The following is a 16,336-nucleotide window of genomic DNA, read 5'->3' as shown; positions in this document are numbered from 1 at the left end:
CTCTCGGCCGGCTGGTTGGGGGGCTCCCCACCTCGTTGTGGGGACCCCCCAGTCTGCCGGGTCGGGGGTCCGGGCGCTGGCGCCCCCAGTAGTCATGGTCTGCAACTCCTCCTGGTGTGGACGGCCCCAATGGTAGCGTTTCCCACAATCCCTCAGTGCCATGCCTCTTTTAGTCTCGTGGTGAGTGTGTGCGCGACTTCATTTGTTGTATGTGTATGCATGGAGGGTGGGAGGGACGGGTTTATTTTTTAAATGCTTTATTGTTTTTAAATGTTGTAAAGCACTTTGCGTTGTTGTTGCACATGAAAAGCGCTATACAAATCAAATTTGATTGATTGAACGAAGCGGCCAAATAACCACAAAAAAAAAACAAAATTACCACAAGCAGATGCAAAATCACAACAAAAAGTGGACAAATGAACACAAAAAGGTTAAATTACCACAAAAAGACAATAAATTCCTACAGACACACACACAAGTATGAATGAACACACATATAGAGATTGTGAGGAACACACACACACACGCACGGTGCGCACACAAAGAGACACTAATCCAGTCATGCAGAAAACCGCCTCTCTCTCTCTCCCTCCTCTCCCTCTCTATCTCCCTCCCTCTCTCTCTCTCTCTCTGTTCTCTGTATGGGTCTCAGTCTGCCGGCTGTTGTCGCTCTGCGCACACTGTTTTGCGCTCTCGCTCTCTCTCTCTCTCTCTTTACGCTTTTGCGCGGAGCTTGAATGAAATTTACTGACTTTTTTTTTTTTTTTTTTGTCTGGATACGCGCAGATGTGGGAAGCGACCGCAACACTCCGGGAACCTGAACGTGAGTTGGCTGCGTCTTTTACTACTGTCTGCTTTAAGTGTGAGGAAAACTGTCACCTGCTGCAGAAAACTAGAATCCAGCTCTGTAGGCTGCAGGAAGGCATCCTATCTATCTATCTATCTATCTATCTATCCATCTATCTGTCTGTGTTGTGCAGTGGTTGGGATTATTCCTGACAGTCGGATCATTAGGTCAGTATGTCAGTGTATTCACATCCCATAACGCTCAGTGACACATCGCCTCAGTGTTTGGATTAAACGCGCCACAGTAAGTGAGTCTAATGCTCTTACTGTACATAATAAACTGTCAGAGTGGGTTTGGAGAGATCAAAGAATAAAAAAAAAAATAAGTCAGAACATGCTGTTCATAAACATCCCCTCACTTTGAACTCCATCTGACATCACTTCCACTCAGCAGGCTCTTCTCCTTTTTCTTTTCTTTTTTCCCCCCTGCTCTCATTAACTTGTTGCAAAACCAAGTCAATTTGCATTAGCCAAAGGGTTGAGCTGGCAAGCCTTACAGTTACAGCACTTGTGTCTCGGCCTCGGCTCCTGGGGTATTGACTGCAGACAATTAATAAATCATGAGGCTGAACAATTAAATCAGCCGCTTGTGACGCCGAAGCTTTCGAGCTGGATGTTGGAAGTGTTCTTGTTTGGATGCAGCTCTTCTGAGCGTCGCTGGAAAGACTCGCTGGTGCCAGTTGAGACGTTGTGGCTCATTTGCCGCCTACGTCCGGTTGAAATTTTTTGCCATTTAGTCGTTCTGGATTGCAGTTTGTGGATCTTGCATCTCTACTTCTGGCTCACTTTTCAAACCTGTCAGTGAGCTGATCATGTCTCCCTGAGAGAGTGGTAGGTTGTGAGTTAGTGTGAATGTGTTTTTGTCATACTCAAGCAAAACTACAGTATTTTTATCTTTGATTGTTGTGTCACGGTTGGAAATTCGCTGCTCTTGAGGCTGCTAAAGATTTAAAAGATATGGGTTTAAGAGAAAGTTTGCAAACTGACACTAGCCATAGCCTCCTTTTTTGGATATATGTCGATGTTAGGAAGAAGCAAATGTATGGCAGATGTAAAAACACACAACTTTAAGGAGGACACATGGAATTTAACCAAATCAGATTACGACTTTGTGCTCTCTGGGATCCATGGAAGATGCTTTTCATGCTCTTAGGAATAAATCTCATTCAGTAGGTTCTTCTGAAAGCAACATGAGGAGAGCAAAGCTGACAGATTTGACCATTTCAACAATAAGCGAACATACGTTTTTGTTTTTTGCTCGTGTACCAAAAGTGACGTCATTGCCTTTGGTGTTTTTCGGTGATTGTTTCGTAACCTACTGTAGCTTGCACATGGAAAATGAACCAGCTGGAGCAGGTCTGTCTCTACGGGCGTCTCTGCGATCCGTCACTGTGGGAACACGGAGAGTCCCAGATGGCACAGAACTCTGCCATGAAACTGCCAAAACGGTCGCAAAAGACGAGACGTTCTGCAGAAAACTGCGGAAGGAATCGCGTCCGAGCGGCCTCTCCTGCCGCAGCTCCAGAGGTGTGGGCGGTGCAGCGACACCTATCATTTGGAAGGAGACTGCAGCGAGTAAAACGAGCCTCGAGCGCGGCACGTTGTTGCGCGGACGTCACGGTTGGCGTAAGCGATGACCGATGCGTCGAGCTAAAGCAGCGGCTGCAGGCAGAAAGAGACAGAGAGGCAGTGATCTCCAGGAAGGCATTGTGCTGCGCCGGGCTGCGGGGAAACGTTTCAGCAGACCTTAATGGTTCTTCTTAGTAGAAAGCCGACACAATGAATCCTCTGTTCCTCCTACAGGATTCCTGTTTTCTACTCCCAACAGTTATAATATTAAAATCAATAGAATCTCCTTTTCTTCTCTGTCTCGGTGCACGCCTCCTGCTCTATTTACACCCACTGAGACGACGGAGACAGTTTGTCCTACTCTCTCTTTTTTTATTTCATCTTTCCCTCGTTGCTGTTTTTCAGCTTTAGACATTTACTGAATCACTTCAAATACATTATAAGGCAATCTGGGACCGACAGAATCTCCGACTCTCCTCCTGTACTCTCCACATCATTGCATCATTTATGACACTGCAAGCAAGCCACCTTCTCCTCTTTCTCGACCCCCTCCTCCTCCTCCTCCTGCTGCTGCTCCATCGCTTATTGAACTATTTCTGACCTTGTTGGAAAGATAATCTGTGCAGTTTTAGCTCTGACCTTGGAGGCGGGAGGATGACTGTGGTTAGCTAAGAAGCCCAGCTTTACTTACCTGCCGGTTCCTTTTTTTTCCACTCTTCAACCAATCACGTCCGCACCACCTTCTCCTAATTCAGCCTCGACCCAGATAGACGTGCCTTTCTCCTCCTTGTTCTTCCTCAGAAAGTGGTGCGACCTTTAAAAGTGTGCGTTCGCCCTTGGGTGAAGTTTGGGAGGCAGACTGGTGGTGCACAAATGTGTCAGTGTAGGAACAAAGCACATCTTTTTTCAAGTTTTTTTAATAGTTGGCGTCAGCTTTCAGTCGATTAGACGCATTGGCATGAAGCTTAGTGTATCGTACATGCCAGCAAGTTTTTACTTGTTCTGTCACAATCTAATGTTGGATCTGAGAAAATTGGATTAGGAAAGGTGATGCAAGATGATACAAGAAGAGGACAATTAGAAAGCAAAGAGAAGACAAATTTTAAAGAGGTGAGACTGAAGTCGGGCAGCGGAGGGAGCGGGAGAAGAACCGGATGATGGATGCGGGGATGAGGACGGCGGGATAAAAAAAGAGCTTCAGAGGAGGGTGAATGTGAAAGAGATAGCAGCGATGGTGTAATTGCTCTCCAGAGGACTTCTGATAAGCAGCACTTAAGAGCCTGTGTGGTTAAGTAATCACTGTGATTAACGGCTACAGCGCAGAGAACGACAGTAACTGCTAGCCTGACCGGAGGATCGACACCCACTGCACTACATTATCGCATTATGCTGTAACACAACACTGCCGTCAGGTGAAGCCCTCCCCAGTTCCGTGCGATTTTGTGTGCGGAGTTTCTTCGTTAATTTGCTTTTATTGGGATTCCCACGAGGTGCAGCTTGGGCGTTGCTTTAAAAGGCAATATCAGGAGCTGCAAAATACTCTGAGAAATTAGAAGTCAGTGGATTCCTAATTAAATACAACATAAGGAGAAATGCACAAAGTTTTTTTCATCTTGCAACGTCATAAAACACCTGCTGCATATGTAAATTACCAAATACTAAACATGCATGACAGCTGGACTCATAAGACGTGAGACAAACCCTGTCACTGCTGAATCCATGTGTTTACCGATGCCTCAGGTTTCAGTCAGCGGTCAGGTTACAGGAGTTGGACAAAACCAATTTGACTTTTTGTTTAGTTTGTCTAGTTGAGTCTTTGTTTAGTCACCTTGTGTGTCTGTAGTTGCCTCCTCCCTTCCCCTCCTCTGTTATTGCCCTCATTATTCTTACCTGTGTCATGTCTGCCTAATTAGATCTCTGTGTGGATAGTCCTGCATCCTCCCCCGTCTTTTCCAGTTCATCTCCTTCGCTAAAACTCCTGCTTAGTCTCCAGTTTGACACCTTTTGGATTTGCCTACTTTATATCTACCTGCCTGATTCTACTCATCCGTTTCTACTTTTAGTTTTTATACCCTGTTTGCGTCCCTCCTGTTCACTCACCTTTTGTGCTTTTTTTTGTGTTCTATTTTCTCATTGGACCTTCTTGTTTTCCCTTAATTCTCCAGATATCTTGTGGTCGCGCCCCACTTTTTGTTAAGTATCTTTAGGTGGATTTAGATTAGTTTCCAATGACAAAAACATGAGTATTTGACTATAATGGAGCAGGAAAAAGCAAACTTTAATAAATGATTTGTGTATGAAGTTGCTAACATGTTCGCAAAAACAGAACATTTATGCAGTCGGGAGACACAAAGCAGCATTAACATTTATTTAAAATTGTGTTTTTGTCGACCTCATGAGTCCATAAAGTTAATGTGTAGCTGCAGTAAAACAGTTGAGCTAAAAATGCACAAAAAGCTCCAAATAATCAGCCGTAAATGGACGTATTAGAGACGCATGATTTGCATTTCAAAGAAGTTTAGTGCAGTTTGGTCGACGCTTCACTCTGACACCTACGTGAACGCTATTGTTCTGGTTGCAACAAAAGGAAACCATTAGAATCAGACGGTAACGTGAGTCTCTTCTAACCGTGCGGGACGACGGGGGACGAACAGATTTGGGCTGAGAAACGCGACCCTGCCGGCTCACAGCTCGCCTAATTGGATAATTGCTCCGGAGATGTGAGGTGTCACAATTACGCTTTCTTAATGAGAGGGATGACTCAGAGGCGAAGCGAAGGTGGCAGCGGTTTGAGTCACACCTCCACATCCACCCACTGACACACACACACACACACACACACACACACACACACACAGCGAGGACAGCTTAGCGCCGCAGTTAGCTGGAGGTCTCTGAGCGGAGTGTTGTTTTCCAACCGGCCTGTTTTTATCGTGGGTCGCTGCTTTTGTTTTCCCAGAGTCAAGAGCTCATTTGCATCAGCAGCAACGCCTCCTGCCAACCTATGCTTTGTTGGTTGTCATGGCGATGGGACAATTATCTGGTTTCCCCCCCCCTGAAAAGCTGCTACTTCACAGCAGATCAGAAACACCCGGTTCAGTCAGAACTGTTCTGCTTGGTTTTGAAACTCTGGACGGTTTTACTTCCTCATGCTGCTGAATTGTGTTGCTCTATTCTTGGAAGCCATTTTCATAGTTAAGTGGTTAAGTGACGTTAGCGATATTTGACTGCTCCGTCACTTCATTAACTGACTGTGATGAATTAGAAACAGCCAATTACGTCCTTATTACGAGTCAAATGGGGAGAAATTCTTGAATTAGCATCATTAGCTACTTAGCGCAAGAATTAATGCGAGTGTCGAGTTTTGTGTCACAGAATTTCAAAGCTGCAGAAACTTATTTGAAACGTTAATTTTGAATTACAGCATAATAGTTGATGTTCTGACAAGTATTTCTTGGACTCGGTGTCACAACTAAGAACTAATAAGTTGTGAGTTGAATCTTGAAGTCTGGCGTGCTTTCAGTCGCTTTGAGGAGCTATTTGTTTGCCAGAGACATTGTTTTCCTGCTTATCTTTAAAACGTATCTTTAAACAGTGCAGTTTAACGCCTATAATGACCCTGAAAAGCAGATTAATGTTGTGTTTAATGGCGTTTTACATTTGCAAATGAACAGAGTTTTCTTTGTCCACATTGAAAACAACCAACTAGGATGTAGCATGTCTGAGAAACATTCTGGAAAAGCTCAGTTTTCCAGTGACATAAACGCTTACTTAGTGCAGACAAATGCATAACAGAGATGTATTTTCAAATCTAGCAAGCCTACGGCCAGCTCATGTCTTCCATGTGGCCAGTGTGGACTTTGACGCACGTGGCTCTATTTACTGTACAGTAGGTATACATTGGTCGGCTTCACAGATGGTCACATTGTCCCTCATATCAAACACATACAGAAAAAACACACAGAGCCGTGACTTTGTGCTTGTATGTAGGTGATGTAGCAGCTAGTCACACACTGAACTGTGATTATTCCTGAGGCGTGCAGCTGAACACAGCGTAAGGATAATGCACAGGACTTCTAGAGAATTCAGAACTTCCCACTGTGTGTTTGGGCGCTGACGGTGAAAAGCATACAGGAATAAAACCTCTGAAGTCCTGCAGCGGCGGCTTCAATTCAAGCTTGGATGATTGAGAATCTTCTTGCAACAAGCTGTATGTGAAGTCGGCGTGCTTGCAGTGCAGATTTTTCAACACGGTTTAGGCTGTGGGGTCTGCAAAGATCCACACGGGTGCAGAAAGCATGAATTTCACACTGAAGCCTTTACAGCCCAGTTTCTATGCAGCAGGGGTGTCGGTGCGAAGGGTTCTGGAGAAACAAAGCAGGGTCACTGAGCAAAAACAATGACCTAAACTCAACTTTTGCATGAGCAGGGGGGTGTTTTGGCTGATTGGATGCATGCAAACACATTCCTGATGGATGTATTGCGAACAGATTATTTCTGATGTTTACCTCGACATGGTCTGGCAGAGCGATGCAAACAAGATGAACCGGATTTAACTTTTGTGTCAATGCAACTAAAACCAATCAGAAGGGGTCATGTGATCACGACATCGTCAACCTGCAGATTTTCGGTCCGATGGCAGCAAACATCCAAACGTTCTGTCAAGTTCAGTTCCAGTAAAATGTTCTTCATCCTTTAACCCTGATTCATTAGAGACTTCCTTCTTTATTTGAATCTTTATTATATTGATTTGGACTAATTGATGTGTGCACACACATTCCTGATGAATGTCAAGTGAACAGCTTATTGCCTAAAGATTGCTGCACTAAAAGTCACGATAACCTTCCAAAACCTCCTCTGTGAGTGTTGTTTCCACATGATCAGCCTTTAAATGCCCAAATTTGTTACCCAAACTGGACTTCCTGGTTTACTTGTTTTACCACTTCCTTCAACAATAGGCCACCGCTAATGCAGCCCAGAGTTGTTTTCTGTCCTCGTCTTTGTTTAGCGAGGACGTTTCCAGGTTTGTTTGTGCATATCAACAAACTCTGAAGGCCTTCCTAGAGCATCGCACTGCGAGTCCAGTCAGACGATGAAGCACATCTCTCTGTGAAACGATTTGGCCGACAGCCTGCCGACCGAGAGGCGAGATTTAAACAAAAGAGAGCGACAGAAAGGTGGAGGACGAGAGGCGTGTTCGACTCCCTGCATGTGTGTCTGACGCCGCGTCCAAAATGCACCCAGAGTGTGATGAGGTCACCGCTGTCTGTCTGTAAACACTGTTAGCCCTGTTAGACACACACACACACACACACACACGTGCACACACAGACAGACACACACACACACACTCGGATGTCTCCAGTGTGGAGACAGCAGCACCTGTGGCCAGCATTAGAGCAGTTTCACATGGTCGATAATCATCTAACTCTCCCTGTTTGTCCTCCATTTTTCTTCCCCATTAAACCTCCCCCCTCTCTCTCTTTCTCTTTCCATCCACTTGCCTCTTTTCCTCTCCTTCATGTTTCTATCTCCTCCTTTTCATTTTCAATATTAGCAGCTTTTTCTTTTTTCACTCCTTTTTTTCCCCCCCTCTCTCACTTAATCTTCTTCCCACTTGTCACTCTTTCATCTTCATCCTCTCTGCCATCTCTCTCTCTCTCTCTCTCTGTCTGTCTCCTGCCTGGATAAAGTTACCCTCTCTATCCATTTAACTCAACCCTTTTTCCATCTCTCACATAATCTCTATCTCTTCCCACTTCTCTTATCTCTGTCTTGCTTCCGAGCTCCACCTCTATATTTGCTCGCCGCTGATCGATCACTTTCTTCTTGTTGCCTCTCTTTTTCACAAATCAAACTTCAAGTCTTTCCATTTTCAGTCTTTCTTCGTCCTTCTCATACTCACATGGCTGCACTGACAAATTCTGCATATCAGCTGTTTACTCCTGTGATAAAATCAGGATGATTAATTGAAGGCTCGTTGAGAAAGTGGTTAAAAGATGCTCAAAGTGGATTTGTATGAAATCTGAAACGGCCGATCTGTTAAGGCCATGATTGTGACTTCAAGGAAAGCAGAACAGAGGAGGAGACATCTCTCTTTCCTCTCTCCACCCACAGCCTCTCATCTGCTATTGACTGATATTTTCCTAATAGAATATTGAGGATAATCAGATGAGACTTTAATGATACCAGGTGAAAAATGAGATGGTCACCAGTCACTGTGTACAGATACAGAAAGGGAACCTGAGGTACCAATAGAACAGATGATCTACACTTAGATCACTGATAATATACAGTAAGCAGATGTCAAAATGATTCACTAAATGCAAACTTTGCATACGGTGGCAGTGATGGACTTCTACAGGAGTATTGACACGAAGAAGCTTTGTCGTTTTGGCAATATTTTGATCTTGCAAAATCAGGTTCACACCAGGACTGATCATGTTGTCTGACTGCCAGACTACTCTGAAGGACTTAACACTTGATTTGAACACATTTGATTAAATATGATGTAGGGATGTGCATCATATTTGTGCAAAGCTGAATTAAACTCAATTTTCTTCATGTTACAAAGCAGGACCACCTTAAATAATCCTTAATATTTTCATGTAATCATACCCTATTTAGACACCTGTTATGCATTTTTATTTTTTTTGCAAAAGCAATGCAATGTGCCTACACCAGGGGTGTCAAATCCTGGTCCTCGAGGGCCACAGTCCTGCATGTTTTAGATGTGTCCCTCTTCCAACACACCTGATTCAAATGATCAGCTCATCATCAAGCTCTGGAGAAGCCTGATAACGATCCTGATCATTTGAATCAGGTGTGTTGGAAGAAGGGAAACATCTAAAACATGCAGGACTGTGGCCCTCCAGGACCAGGATTTGACACCCGTGGCCTACACGTTCTATATATCAGTGTGCTTGGTGTCTGATTCTGCCGCCCCATGACAGATTCAGATTGCCTTCCTGTGCACAAGAATTTCCCGGGAAAACGATGCACGCAGGCGATTTAGCGTAACTTTATCTCACCGATGACAGCCTCACTGTTCACAGTTTGATCTCTTTACAACCATACAGTTTCCAGTTACTGCTAATGCGAGCCGGATATTTGCTCCTGACAATGCATCGCAGTAAATGTTTCTCAGCCCGAGTATTGTCTTTTACTACGACAAGAAGTGCTGCACAACTGACACCGTTACCAGCTGCACTGTGCCTTATTGTTGTGTGGATTTGCGCTCGACAAACTAGTTGCTGTTCTGGTGTGTTTTTAAGTATTGTCGTATCAAACTGCAGTCACCACGGTAACCTTGCATGTCAACAAATCAACCAGGACTGAAATCTTAACGGCTCTTGCTGTGCCACTTGATAAGTTCTGCTTCAGTGACATATATTCCCAAAAAAACATTTTGATTAAATGAGCACAGGTGACAAACTGTAAATGTTCAGGATGAATTTCCCACTTTGTGCATTTCTTCCCTGAGCAGCAGGACCTACAACTTCTCCAAAGTGGCAGCGTCCTGCAGGCAGGAGGTGAAAACTTGAAGTGCAATCAGGGAAAAGATGATGATAGTGAAGATGTTCTCTTTTAGGTTGTAATTCCTCCAGATTAACTGCGTCCCTTCTTAACCTGCTCCCTGAGACGTAATCCATGTTCTGAATGAATCTACTCAGATTTAACTTGTGTTTTCCACAATGGCTGCAATCAGATTTGTGAACACTCTTGACTTAACTGTTTTTACTCTGACTGTCTGCCAGCTGCGAGATGACAGAGAAGCCTGTTTGTTTCTAATGAAATTGAAAATGTACTCAATCATACTGAGATGCAGTTTACTTTACAGCAGCCATTCAGATTTCTGGAGTTTGATTTGTCCTCTTTTTGATGCAAGATTTCCTTTTCTTGCCTGATTTCTTTCGGTGCCCTTCATCCTACGACCAGCTGCATAAACAAGTTACACATGACTTGCATCATGCTGTGTTCACTGCATATAAATGTGCAGTGGTAACAAAAAGGAAGTGAACCTCTTGAAATGATCTGCATTTATGTGGGAGTGTCATGAAGTGCGGTCAGATCTGAATCTAAACCACAATTAAAAACAAACACAATATATTTTAACTGATAACACAAAGCTTTACAGTTCATCTTGATTTCAAACTTTTTAAATCATTAGTAAACCTGAAGGCCAATCGTTGCAGTAACACCAGAGATGTCAGGAATAAAAAAACACTACAACACAGGAGTTTACAAGAAGCCTCTGCTGAACCAGGCCTCACAAGAAAAAGATCTCAGAACTGTTTATTTGCATAACGCTAGAAATATTTACAAAGTCATCTGAAAGAGTTTAGATATTCTTCAGTCCACAGTTGGAGAAACGATCTATAAATGGAAATGATTTAGTTCTGTGGCTACTCGCCTTGAAGTGGGCGCTGAGCCAAGATGACTCCAAAAGCACAAGGCAGAATACTAAAGCCAAAGGCTTAAAGGACTCACTGGAGCTGGTTAACATCTCACACAACATGAGCCTAGCATACAGATGGTGATGCATGGCTGTGTGGAGCATGGTGTCCATGGAATGGTAACGAGGGTAAAGCTTCAGCTCTCCAAAGAAAGACCTGAATTTTGCCAAAAAGCAGAAACGTACGAAGTGAACTGAAGACACTGTACGATTAAATTGTTTGTGAAGAACAAAGAGCAAATGACGCCGCACACCAACACAAAAACATCATGTGAAGGTTGAAGTGCGTCCGTGGGGGCATCGTCATTTGCATCACCCAACTTCTACTGAGCGTCGGCCTCCCTGACATCGTCCTGGATAGGTCTGGAATTCATATTTCTCTCAATGATAACAAGCTGTCCAGGATCAGAGAGAGCAAAGCAACCCGAAGTCACAACGACCCTAAACGTCCAAGTAAGTTCACAGAATGACCTGAAAGAAAAAAAACAATCCCGGAGCCCAGACCTTAACCCAACACTGTGGGATGACCTCATGAGAGCAACAGACATCCTGACAGCATCCTGCTCAGCTGCAGCAGCTCTGTGAGAGAAATGGTCCCAAATTCAGGTTGTTGTGCCAAAGCAGGTTTTATCTCTTACATAATCCTACAGTCCATTTCCAGTTGTTGATTCAACCTCTGAAAACTCATCTCTGCGTATGAAAATAATTCCTTCCTGCCTTTAAATGGCTTAGTCGTAACTCGTTGCTTCCTCGAGCATGTGCAGATCTATCTATTTTTTTCCACCCATTCCTCTCAGTTCATTGCAGCTGGAGCACACCAGCTCACCTACAACTCAAGTCTAAGCACTGTTAAACCCTCTACACCACAGTGGCAGCATTGGAGTAACTCAGCCAATCATGTTTGAGCCACAATATAGAAAGCCTCACCCTGCAAGTTGACAGCATTGGCTCCTGATGTTTGATACACAAGTCTGAATTTGTGTTTTTGTCATTGGTCCACTGAAGTTTGAAGGTGGAGATGCTTTGCCATGACATTAAGCGGTTACTTCGTTCATGAAGTGTCTCCCAGCTTCTAAAACCACCATATGAACGCTTGATAGTCACTGAAGAACGTCTCTAAACAATGAATTCGTTCACATTTTGTGACCGATTAATCAAGAAAATCCGCTAATTAGCTGATCTGATCCAGCCAATCTAACTAAACTAGTTCAAACGAATAAACCCACTTAAGCTGGAGATCAAAGAGGAAAACGTTTTCACAAAGACTTCAAACCACACGTCAGTCGACACCATTAACCAGAACAGAACCGACCAATCAAGCGAAAACAAACAGACAAAACAGGAAGTGGCACAGGAAGCAGCCACATCCTGGCCACGGACCAGTTCTGGGCGAACTCAAACAGACACACACGCTTCTGTATTTGAACTAATGTGGAGCCTCAGTGAAAAAATGTGTTCTTTAATAACAAACCTTAAACTCAGCTATGACTGATTCTAACCTGATCATCAGAATCAAGCCGTGGCTCTCAGACAGACCTCTGAACAACAGACCAAATCATCATTTCCAAATCTTGTTCACCACAATGTAAATACAAATTTATAACCACACATGAACTGCATTAAACCTCGTCAGTTAAACACCTTCCTCTGCCTTTTAGGGCATCACTTCACCTGTTTTATTTCTCTTCCTTTTAAATTTTACAATTAAAGTGACCTATTTCCATTTTAAAAAACACCTTCTTGTTCCTCTGCGTTTAAATATCAAACCTTAAAATCAACCTTAATGTGTTATATATATATTAGCTCTTTATCTTTATTAATTTTTGGCTTTTGCGATTAGATATGTGCAGTTTTCTGTTTCAGTTTTTGTTCGGCACATTTTCGGGGCGTGTCTCCGCCAAGGCCGCTGTGCTGTGCGAGTTTTGCGAGTGTTGACACTGTTGGGCGTCCATTGGACGAGTTAACTCCGATCCGTCAACACCGAGTCTCACACACTCACCCATTTACACGCCCACACATACCCTCGACTCGACAGAAATTCAGACAATCATGGGTGTGTGTGTTTGTGTGCCTGTGACACACACACAGAGCCCTGGTGGGATTAGTCTGGCAGGCTGCCCTCAGAAATGAGTGGAGGTTTTCTGCAGCCCGTCATTAAAACTGCTGACACCTCCACATCCAGACCTCCACTGGAATATCATTTGTCTGAGGTGCAGTGAGCAGTCGAGGACAAATCACCGACACAGTGCAAAACACTGCCGACACTCGCTGCACAAGTGAGACAGCGGGTTAAAAGGGTTGGTTTAGTAAGTGGGGAAAAAAATGTGAATATTAGTATAAGACCTCAGAGCTGTGCAAGAAATATTCTAATCTCAGAGAATCTAAAGTCAAACATAAATCATTTCCCTGACCGGAATGATTGATAGAACTGCCTGAGCTGCTTTTGATAAAGAAATAGGGATGAGGCAATAAGAAGCAAGAGGAGGAAATGCTGATCCTGCAGCCAAAACAACATGTGGTCTGAGTTTGGTGGTTGGAGATGGACTGGTTGGGGACACGATGGGTAAAATGACACAATCCAACAAAACCTCAGACAAAAAGTTTAAACTGAGTTTGTGTTTGTGTGTTGCAAATTTTTAGAGTTTGACGGGAGGAAAAAATGACGAATTATCCCTAAAACTGATAAAAATGACCCTCAAGACTTTCCAGACGACAGCAGCACAGGTGCTCAGGTGAACACACACCACTATCATCCCTCATATCCGACTGCCTGCAGCAGTAACTAACATGTTAATCATCCCCCCCTCACACACACACACACACACACAAAGCACCTGATTCATTTCTCTCCACTCGTACAGTAACAAGCTGATTTGATCAGAGCCAAATCCGTCCAATAAAGCTCGATGCGGGAAACATCACGGGAAAATGTGGCACTTTTATTGAAGTCATTAATTTTCCCTGCAGGGTGTCGGGTCGAGCCTGCGAGGGCTCCGAAAACGTGGACGTGTGCACGGCCACCCAAGCATAAAATGAACAGCCAGGATTTATAACTACCTGCAGCCTTCAACTTTCGCTCCGTGCTTCGGGCTTTGTGCCGCCGTCGTCCTTCGTTGTTGAGTTTTTCTGCAACTCACCTCTTTGTTTTTTGTACTGTTTATTATGCTAACTTTTGTAGCATTTTGTGGATTTAACGTTCATTTCGATACAGATAGCCCATTGAAATCCAGACGTATGTGTTATTTGTGTTGACGCGCTGCACGGTGGGAATGTTGAGCAAACCAGACGTCCTCTATAACTTCTACAATTAAAGTATGACATGCTGCCATCATGCACAATGGCAAACCATTAGACCATTGTGTTTCATTACACACAGTGAGCTGCTGCAGCATATTTTAATCTATTTTTCTTCACTTTACATGCAGTACTGGGCTCTTCCCACATGCAGGTGATCTACGCTGTGTCTCCTGCGTGGACAGCTGCTAAATGTGCTGCTCATGCTAATGTCTCCACAGCGACTCAGTGTAAATCTTAAATAAAGATCTTGCATTTCCCACCAAGTGTTGGGTCAGATTTATGGTACATACGTGTGTTTGTATATAAAATCCATGAACCCTCTCTTCCATTAGGCCTGTTCAGGTAGAGAAACAGACATTTGATTCCCGCCGTGGGACAAGAAATCATCCTGACACAGTTTTGCATTCGTGATTTGCATCATATTTACTTTAACGATGATGTTTGTGGCACGTTTGTCCTGTTAACAGCCTGCTTTGAAAACTAAATTTCTGCCTTTGCATTGTGAAAGTGAGTGACTTCCAGTCAGTGGATTGGATTTTTTGCATTTTTAGTGAATAATTTTCTCAATTTTGTGACGAAGAAACAATCAACAGAGAGAAAAAAATCCTTGTAGTTGCAGCAATCCTATAAAAAGGGTCAAAAACTCAGGAAGCAAAAAGAGGAAACAAGCAAAAGGAAACGATTTCTAGAGAACTGTTGGCTAATTTATTAACGAAAACACTTAAACTATACAAAGGATCAAAGCTCCTGATATTGTGTCCAGGTCACCGTCGATTAATATCCTCGCCGGTTTCTCTTTGTTTCATTTTCTGCGTCGCAGTAAACAGCTCGCTGGTCGCTGTGGATGTAAATGGAGCTTTTTGATTGAGTTTGGGCTTCCTGGAGCTTTATATAGAAACAGGAAGCGAGACACATGAAAGTGGGGTTAACCTCTTGAGTGCGTGCATTGTAGAGCTGCGAGAAGTGAGTTACCCAGCCGGTCTGGCACTGTGCATTAAATTCCTGGAATATTTCTCAGAGGGAGTCATGTGACAAAGCAGGAAGAAAGAATATATAGAAGCTCTGGAGCAGTTCTGTAGAGTTAGAACAGCTCCGAGGTTGGTTTTGCAAACAAAATTTAGAAACAAACAAACTGTTTTTCAGTCTAATTTAACACTTATTTGGGCGCCCCAATAGCTCACCTGGCCGAGCGGGCGACCCATGAACAGGGGCGATAGTTCGACTCCCGCTCACGACAGTTTGCTGCAAGGTCTCTCCCCATTCTTCTCACTGTCCTGACTAATGAAGGCAAAAACACCAGAAAAATAACCTTTAATTTAACACTTATTTGCCACAAACCTGCTCAAACAGTTTCGGAAATTGTGCGTTTTTCACTCAATCATCACGTCGGTTTATGGACAAACCGAACATCGGAGAGCTAACCTGTTCTTCTTCTGTCTTTGTCTCAAATATTCAACCTCAAAACTGATTTTTCTAGAATTATGTTCCATGGTTTACCTCCATGTAGCTTCATAAAAGTCTTTCATAGCAATACTGCATCTTTTCACAGCAGTTCTCAAGTAAAACTTTGGGACTCTACTATGTTGGATATTTTTTCTCTGTCTGTCCATTTCTTACATTCTCTGCTTCTGTCCTTCCTATTTTCTGTACATCTGTTGTTTTGACAGTTTTTTTATTATATAGGAATGTTTGCTTTTGCGTTTATTCCATCTAATGAGACAATATTTTGACTGTAAAGCCTTTATTTTGAAATTTCAACCTTAAAGCCAAAACAAACATCCTCCAGCTCTGTGGATCAGAGACACTTGGGAGCAATTTAAAACACAGTAAATCTCTTTGTCCCCGTCGCTATAGGCCAAAGTGAGATTTGAAGATCTCCAGCTTAAACGGACGGTATTTTAATCTTTTCCAAATCGAAACTATAAATCTGAGGGTAAATAGCGGCCTTACATCGAGGAGACGGTGAGCTCTGCTTCTCCTGAACCTGCAGCTGCAACTCCACCCAATCTGAAGCCACAGAAACGAAGCACAACAATGCTGCATCCGTTCTGATCTCAGCCAGCACCAGGCGGCCTTCTTTTCCCTGCAAAGCAGCCCTCTGAATGCAAGTTAGGTGGGAATAAAAGCATAGACTGTATAAAAGATGGACGTAGCTACCGTGACGTCACC

The 16,336-nt window shown here is 43.5% G+C and overlaps 1 protein-coding gene across 1 annotated transcript in view; it reads left to right on the top strand.

Annotated features, from left to right (window-relative positions):
- The first annotated feature begins 657 nt into the window (after positions 1-657).
- Positions 658-16,336, top strand: part of gpr4 (G protein-coupled receptor 4) — a 44,921-nt gene continuing 29,242 nt past the window's right edge. The window contains exon 1 of the mRNA XM_008296905.1: positions 658-823. The gene's annotated coding sequence lies outside the window, so the exon portion shown is untranslated. The remainder of the gene's footprint in view (positions 824-16,336) is intronic.

This window comes from Stegastes partitus, unplaced genomic scaffold, assembly GCF_000690725.1.
Source record: "Stegastes partitus isolate 25-593 unplaced genomic scaffold, Stegastes_partitus-1.0.2 Scaffold1164, whole genome shotgun sequence".
NCBI lineage: Eukaryota > Metazoa > Chordata > Actinopteri > Pomacentridae > Stegastes > Stegastes partitus.
The sequence above is the reverse complement of the archived record's forward strand: the minus strand, read 5'-3'. Positions and strand labels throughout refer to the sequence as shown.